The sequence below is a fragment of the Piliocolobus tephrosceles genome, chromosome 9, assembly GCF_002776525.5.
Source record: "Piliocolobus tephrosceles isolate RC106 chromosome 9, ASM277652v3, whole genome shotgun sequence".
Lineage (NCBI taxonomy): Eukaryota > Metazoa > Chordata > Mammalia > Primates > Cercopithecidae > Piliocolobus > Piliocolobus tephrosceles.
This window is the reverse complement of record NC_045442.1, coordinates 54,091,466-54,100,654: the sequence shown is the minus strand read 5'-3', so window position 1 is coordinate 54,100,654 and position 9,189 is coordinate 54,091,466.

Genomic DNA, 9,189 nt, shown 5'->3' with positions numbered 1-9,189 from the left:
AATCCTCTCACTAGTTCCCCCTGTGTATCTCTGAGGCTAAAGTGCAACAGTAATGTGAAGTGTCATTTGTTAACAGCCTTTGTCTTTATAGTTTTGAATTGTTTATTTTATTATCAAAAGCAATCAAGAAGGTACTGGGCATAAAGCACTAGGTTAATTGGAGTTGAGAAAGGTTTAAGCTTCCATGCAGGTCTAAGTGTGCCGAGATACAGAAATTTACTGGTCATCCAGACTATAACAAAGAAGGAGAAAGATTCTGATTAGTAGAGACTCCACAGAACAGACTTTATGTAAATGTTATCAATTTTGCCACTCACTGCCTAGGCTCATGCTTAATATGGAGGAGTCAAATATGATGGTATAATTCTTCCCTGAGCAGAATCAGAAAAGCTGAACCCAGTGTTGTCAAAGCCATGTTGTAAACTCTGAGTGACAATGGAGACAAGGTCAAGTCCCGTGAGCAAGTGCACAGGACTCTTTATGAAGGTCTTAGGGTTCAATTGAATGACTGTTGGTTTATGTCTCTAAGACAGCACAATGGTAGACTAAAAAGTAAAATGTTGTTCACTAGCTAAATGTATGAGAACACAATTGACTATTGTTTTTCCTCTGGTTGATCTGTTAGTTTAGTGTTATATAAGCATATCCTGAATAATCAGTCAATTTGAGTCAACTGTATCTAATATAGTCAGTTCAATGGAAAAAAAAATCAATTGAACCTTTTATTTGGCATAAACATAACACAAAATGCAAAACATTTTAACTGATTGCAGCTTTCAGTTTTAGCACTGATATGGCATGGCTAGCCAGTCTAGGCTTTAAAATATCGAGAAAGATAACACTGTTTTGTTCACTTTAAAGTGGGTAATTTTGTATTATGTGAATTTCACTTTGATAAAAAATAAAATAAAATAACCTAATAGAGCAAAATTTCCACTTGGGGGGAAACTTCCTAATTACTATCGGTTAGCTATCTATTCTGTTAGTTTTTTACTATAAATCACTAGGTCCTTTCTTCATTATGTTCTTTAGTAATACATACTGTGTTATACTCTAGGAAAACAAACATAGAAATCAAGATATATAATGAACTATGTGTTAGTGACATTTGGTATCTCTGATTGCCCATATGGTTAATCAATTGCAAAAATACATGCTTTGGAAAACAATTTGTTTAATCTTCCAGAGTTTACAATGATCTTGTTCTAGTTAATAATTAATGTACAGGGTTTAGCCACAATACACAGAAGCAGGACCTACCAAAGAGGCCTTTAGCCAAAGCAACTGAGTAAACCCTTAGAGTAGACCAAGGCTCTAAAGTTTTTTATGTGGCACTCAGCCAGGGGTAAGAGTCAGAAGAGATGAGCCATAGGGCTTCTTGTACCACAGATTCCAAAGTTCTGTGAAACCAAAAAGAAACACATTTTCCAAACTCGATTTCTTTTTAACCACAGACATTTTTAGAGATTGCAGTTCTTTCTCCAGGGAAAAACCTCATAAATATTCTTTTGGAATTTAGTCAAGTATTTATAACTTTAGCTCAGAGATGAAATTGCTGGCAACTGTAAATATTTCTGACATTATGCCTTATTTGCCTGTCTCAAAGCACTCACCAAAGTTGCAACACTCAGCCAAAGTCCAGCACTCACCATTCTCTTCGGAAAGAGCGTGGTACAAAGCTCACTGGATGGTGTGGAAGTGGCAGTTGGGATAGTTCGAAAAACTGACTTCTGACTCTAGCAGGCTGAACTCTAAAGCTAGAAGTTTAAAATCATCAGGTCAACAACCATATATAAGAGGAAGCAGATGTCTAAAAGGCATTGTATTTTTTAAAAATATGAAAATCATTTACTTTATTAATAGAAAAAACAAATTTCTCTCCTGTTTTTGATGTTCAGTGACTAATCAATTATAAATAAAGTAGGTAATGTAAGCATTTTCTGTTTTCCCATAGTTGATTGATTTGCTTGGCTTTAGTCCTTCACAGTCAGGCTCCTTTGCTTAATGAAAGGTGCTTGCAATGATTAACTGACTGAAATACCACGTCTGACAGAAAAGGTTGAAACATTTTCATAGTGCTTCTGTGGTTTTGTCTGATAAATGTGAACTGCTTTATCTGGTTTTCCAATAAATAATTTGCCTACATTGTAATGAAAATGACAATGAAATGTCCTAAATGCTATGTGAATGCCCTGCTCATCATGAATTATCCTGGTAATTGCAATCATTCTTTGCCTTACATGAATTATAGTGATCAGGTCAACAGGTGCTTTGCAAAACGGAAATTTGTGAATATAATTTAGCTGGGAACTAGGAAGGCCGATGATAAATAGTGAAGAGTTCTCTCTCCCTTAAATACTCCATACATCATAGCACGTTATGGCTTGAGAATTAATTTGAGCTTAATTTTGAAGTAAGCCAGACAGAAAGTTTCATATCTTGTACATTTTTTTTGTTAATTGTATCAGTTGCAGGTTGATATTATATGTTCCAAAATTGTTCTACAGATGTGTTTTGTTTAGCCTTCATGTTGTCATTTGTCCTATGAAGTTTCCATTTATTATAATTTTGCTTTTCTTATAGCAGAATAAAAAGGAAAATGCAATTATGTCATAAGTGTCTTTCTATCAAAAGTGGAAGAGTAAAATCCAGACCTAGAAGGTCATACCTTTTCTAGAAAAGTCAAAGAACATCTTTGTGTGTGTGTGTGTGTGTGTGTGTGTGTGTGTGTGGAACTGCAGAGTGGTCTAAATCCAGAGGGTGTCTTTGTCAAAAGAATAAATGTAAACCACTATTGTACAACAAATCTTGCCTACTTCTACCTGGACTCTGTAAGTCATTTTGGTTCAAGAACACTATTTTACACAAGAATTGCAATTTTCTTTGATGGTTTGTGATTTATCCTTTCTGATTCCTTCCACATGTTTGTCTCTTTAGTAAAAATTAATTATTTAAAAACATTGTCTCAATTTTTTATTTTTCCCTTCCTACTGCCTGGCAGGATACAGCTGTCCAAGGTCCTGAAATGCTTTCTTAGCATACCCTTTCTCAGTCTTGGCTGACCATTGGAATTCACCTAGGGAGCAAAAGAAAAATAAAACAAAATAAACAATGCACGGGTATCACTTCTAAAGATTCTGGTTCAATTGGTTTTTAAGACATTCACCAGACAATTGTAATGTGTGAACTAACCTGAGACCCACTGTGTGTGACTATGGTTGTTCTGTTTTGATACTTCCATTCAACCTCTTTGTCTCTGCATAGTTTTATTATTTATTACTACTCTTTTACATTTCTTCTTTGGTAAAGATAATATATATTTTTTTTCGTAGTCATAGGACACATAGAACCAGAATTTTTGTTTCATGATGCATTTAAATAGAAGTTTTGGCTGACCTTTTGTGTTTCTGTCAGGTACATTTTCCCTCGTTCTGGAAATGTTTTTATGATATATTAAAAACTCAATTCTTGTATTTTAGGAGGCATATTATAATTAGATAGGCCTTAATTTTTAGTTCAAGTGTTGCTTGAAGACTTGAGGGAAATGAGAATGGGAAAAAAGCACTATTGTGATTAGAGAGACATGATGGCTCTGCAATTTGTGAGAAATATTATGGGGTAAGAGGATATGAATTGTATTTGACCCGAATAATATTTGATCCAAAATCTTGGACTACTATTCCAATTTAACCATGCAAAGTCTCCACAAGGAATATATTAATATATTAATGGAATAAAATGATGAAACCAAGGCACATTCTTTATTTTGCTCTGGCTCTGGACCCCAAACCTACTGGTGAATTTTAATGGTACACTGAGCCAAATGGAAATTATAATTGCTCATCCTAAGGACAGTTCTGAGGTCTAGAACTAAAATGGATTATGTCATTTATTTCACTAGTTACCCACTGGAATGATCTGGCATTAAAAAACAAACAAACAAACTGTTGTTTGGGTTCCCCTCTCCTCTGCCACCAGAAAATACTAGCTAAATTGGTATAAGATGTGGCTTGGCCTACAGAATTTGAAAACTTCAGCAAGATGAATTCAAACATGTAGTCCAGGATAATAGTAATCACCGATTTCTTCTATTTCCTTTCCATTAAGTGTATCCCCGAGTCTCAGATTTTTCTTGTGTAATGGCAAGGGCCAGAGGCACCCCAGAAATGATGAATAAAAGAACAAGAAGCTCTAGTAACTCTCAAGAAAAAGTCATCTCCAGACTCACCTTTCCTCAACAGTTGAGTAAAGTAGGTCTTCAAAGAGAAAGCAACCAAAGTAAAATGGAGATGGACAGGTTTTTCCCCAGGAAAAAGCAAGTGCTGTTCTTGTCTTCCTTCAGCTTCAAGGAATCAAAATAAGACAAAGAAAGAATATATATTTATGCATATGATGTTTGAATCCCTTGAAAAGTGCACATTCATGACTAATTTCTCTGAAGAAACTAAGGATTGACCCTTATATGACCCAATAGCAGGGGTCAATACAGAGACAAACTCCTTATCTTTTGGAGTAGAATGAGGTGAGCAAGTCAGGAAAATATCAATCCTGATCTCACTTTTATAGATCTACTGGTTCAGTCCCTGCAGCTTTACCCATAATCATGAGAGGAGCAGTTCAGTCTCCCAAGGCTTTTATGAATGCCTCTGATGATAACATGGTTTTGAGATTAACCCCAAGACCACTCTGTACACTATCTGATAAGCCATCCTCTTTCTATATTTGACACGAATGTTGTTGAAATATGTTTTATGTGATCCTCATTAAGACTAAAGACCCTGGAATCAACTCATCTGGGCTTTGTATCTTAGAGTCACTAATTACTACCTGTGTTGACCTTAGTAAAATGCTTAGTCTTTCTGAACTTTTAAAAATTACTTTTACCATCTGTAAAGTAATTGTACCTACTCTATTAGATTGTAGTTAATAATAAATGAATACATAAGTATGTAATAAACAAAAATAGAATAATATATGTGATAGCACTTAATACAGTGTTTAGCATATAGTAAAAAGTCACTTACTGTTAGATATTCCTTCTCTTCCTTTTACCCTACCCCCTAGCTCACCACATAGTGTTTTACTGCTTGCACAGAGTAAAGTCCAGACAAAAATAACAGCAATAATAGTATCTAATATTTATTGAGCAATTATTATGTGCAAGATACTTTTCAGGCATTGTTTCACTTGATTTTCTTATACTAACCACTCTGAGATGGTTAGTATCATTATATATCTCATATTATAGGTAAGAGACAGCTCAGAGGCATTAAGTAATTTATCAGCAGATTCAACAAGTGATGGATCTAGCATTTCAACCCAGGTTCATCTACTTTATAATGATGTAACACAATAAACCTAAAGTGAACAATATGAATTTCCTTAGTAAGTCAATCCTTAGTTTCATCAGAGAAATTAAAGTCATGATAAATTGAATCTTTTTTTTTGTTGTTGTTGCTATACAAAGACTAAAGTCCTCCAATATGTATAAAACAGTTTATTTTTCCCAATTTTCTTTCTTGGTTAGCTCATATTCTCTGTCGGTGATGGCTTATTTGGAGTCTGGGCTTCTTCTACAGCAGCTATCTTTCCTTGGAACTGCAGTTGTTCCTTTAGCAACATCAGGTATCTCAAAATTTGAATTGTCTTGATTCCAACTGTCACATGTGTTTTATGGTTCTAAAGTTCCAACAACACAAAGAGCAGATACAATTGTGACACCAAATATTCCTGTTTCAGCAACTGTCAATTGGAGCAGCAGTTTCCACATCCAATTACATTTCCCAGGATAAAGTCCTCCTAGCTGGAACTTAAAATGTATCACATTCTAGATCTACATTGCTGATAAGGACCATAGACTATAACAGAGATGTATCTGGGAGAAATTGATGGATAGAATAAACAAAAGAGAGTGAAAGACAAAGATTTCTTGGTTCCAGCTTTGCCAGGTAGTAATCAATCTATGCCAGTTTTACAGAACGAAGTACCTGTGAACTTACAACTCAGTAAGGAGGAATCTCCCATCAGGAGGTTAATTGTGACACAGCAGCTCTTGTACCCTGGAGGAAATCCACCACTGTTCAAATTGTCTTTTCTCCAAGGGTGGCATCTAAAACTCCTGTCTTTCTGCAAGATGTAGCAACCTGCTATAGGCACATTGCCCATCTTTAGGTCTTCTTGAGATCTTTCTTCCCTTTGTTGTCCATTTTGTTGTATAAAATCTCTAAGTTTTTTTTTTTTTCTATCTCTCTTTGATGTTCTACATCCTTGGGTTTCGTTGCTGAGTTGGTGTATATACTAATTCAGATGTCTTAAGTAGACCCCAGGCTGAATGGCTTAAATAAAAGAGTTTATTTTCTTGTTGTTCTGGAGGCTAGAAGTACCAGAAGACTGTGCTGGCAGATTCAGTTTCCTGTAAAGGCTCTATGCCTAGCTTGCAGACAGCCACTCTCCTGCTGTGTCCTTACATGACCTTTCCCCTATGTGCACATAGGAAAAGAGGGGAATGGTGGGGTGGGGGGAGAGACAGAGAGAGAAAGAGAGAAAAACTACAGTGTCTCTTTCTCTTCTTATAAGGACACCAGTCCTATTAGATTGGGGCCCTACTCCTATGATCTCATTTAACCTTAATAACTTTCTTATGAATTCTACCTCCAAATACAGTGACATTGGGGGTTAGAGCTTCAATTGCGGGGGATGGATATAATTGCATTCATAGCAGTGTGGGTTCTTTCTAGGGATATAGGGCTCATTCTTTTTTGTAGCAGAGTACTCCACATTTATAACAGGCATTTCCCGAAGAAAAAATCATGACTTCTGCTTTTTCTTGCCCTAGCACAGTGTAGGCTTTCTTGGCTTTGCGCTGTTCTTACACGTCAGTACCTTTTCATCTGGAATTCCTTAGATCTGTGAGAATTTTATAGAGGAGGATTATCTTCCTCTCATTCCCTTAACATATTTCTACTAATTTACTTCTTCTACCTATCCAGTTAAGGCTTTATTGTTGCTTTTTCCTCTTGGATTTTCTTTTGTGTACAATACTGTTCGTTGTTCAAAACCAGGTGCTTGAGGCCACCCTTGCTTTCTCTCAGTCCAAAATAAAAAGGAAATATAATCAGACTGTTATACCAATGGATTCTTCTTGGCCACTGCCCAGAAAAGTCAATGCACTGAGAACAGCAACTGTTGCAGAAGAGAAAGAGTTTAATAATTGCAGGTCCAGGCAACCTGAAGGATGGGGGGTATTTCAAAAATCTGCCTCCCTGAGAATTTGGAGGCTAGGATTTTTCAAGGATAGTTTAGTGGGCAGGGGGCTAGGGAATGAGGAATGCAGATTGGCTGGGTCAGGGATGAAATCATAGGGGGTTGAAGCTGTTTCTTGCACTGAGTCAGTTCCTGGGTGGGGGTAACAAGATCTGTTGAGTCAGTTTGTTGTTGTGGTTGCTGGTCCAGGATGTGGCAGTTGATTCATCAAAATACAAAGTCTAGTTGGGTGCAGTGTTTCATGCCTGTAATCCCAGCACTTTGGGAGGCCAAGATGGGAGGATCATTTGAGCACAGGAGTTCAAGACCAACCTGGGCAACATAACAAGACCCCATCTCTATTTTTTTGTTTTAAAAAAGCAAAATATTTTTATTTAAAAAAGCTAAAGGATACTTCAATCACCAGTCTTAGATTTTACAATAGTATGTTACATATAGGAGCAACAGGGAAGGTTACATATCTTATGATCTTTGCCTGCATGACTTTCAAGCCATAACTCTTGCACTGTGGCTAATTTGTTAGTTTTTCAAAGGTGATTTCTGTTCCTAAGCAAGGAGGAGGTTAGTTTCAGAAAAGGACTGTAATTACCTTTGCTTCAAAGTTAAACTATAAATTAAACATCTCCCATAATTAGCTTTTCCTACACCCAGGAATGAACAAAGACAGCTTGTGAGGTTAGAAGCAGGATGGAGTCAGCCATGTCAAATTTCTCTCACTGTCTATTCACAATAGCAAAGACTTGGAATGAACCCAAATGTCCATCAGTGACAGACTGGATTAAGAAAATGTGGCACATATACACCATGGAATACTATGCAGCCATAAAAAAGGATGAGTTTGTATGCTTTGTAGGGACATGAATGCAGCTGGAAACCATCATTCTCAGCAAACTACTGCAAGAACAGAAAACCAAATACCACATGTTCTCACTCATAGGTGGGAATTGAACAATGAGATCACTTGGACACAGGAAGGGGAGCATCACACACTGGGTCCTATTGTGGGGAGGGGGCAGCGGGGAGGGATAGCATTAGGAGATATAGCTAATGTAAATGACGAGTTAATGGGTGCAGCACACCAATAAGGCACATGTATACATATGTAACAAACCTGTACATTGTGCACATGTACCCTAGAACTTAAAGTATAAAAAAATAAAAATAAAAAACTGTACATGACTATGCTCTGTGCAGTGTGGTGAGTTCTTTCAAAAAAAAATTCTCTCACTGTCATTATTTTTGCAAAGTCATTTTTAAGGCCTTCTTTGAGCCAATCCAACCTCTGTCCTTTTTAGCCTCTAGGAATAAAATACATGCAAAGGAAGACTATAATCAAGTATATTTGAACTTCAGCCCCTTTGGAAGCTGTCCCTCCTGGAACTGTAGCCCAGTAACTTGACCAATATATATTTATGAAGTAAGAAGTAGCTAAATGGAACATAAAGGAGCCATGAAACTTTCCTAATTAAACCTCAGAGCACACCACAGATTCTGAGCCCAGGCACTTTCACTGCCATTCAATAGCCTCTCCACAATATTTTACTTCATGAGCATCTCTATCCCTTGGCCCTCTGAAGGTTTGCTGAGAAATCACTGACTTGAAGCAAATTGATGGGAGAAAGGGCCCACAAATTTATTGAATGTGTATACATGAGAGCTTCATGATGAAGACCCCATCACCACCAAGCTTCTACACCACTTTGAGGTTATTGAAAGAATGTAGACTCAGAGCATGGTCAAAACCAGGTTAGGTTGGTGAATCAAATGTTAATGTTAGGACAGGTTATGAGAGGGAGAAAGGAAAAGGCCTGGCTAGCAACGGTGACTTTATTATGTAGATGAAGACTCATAGGTAGCAGCCCTCAAAGAGATTAGATGCTAAATGTTTCTTTTCAGAACTTTAAAGTTGTCCAACAATCAGTTACT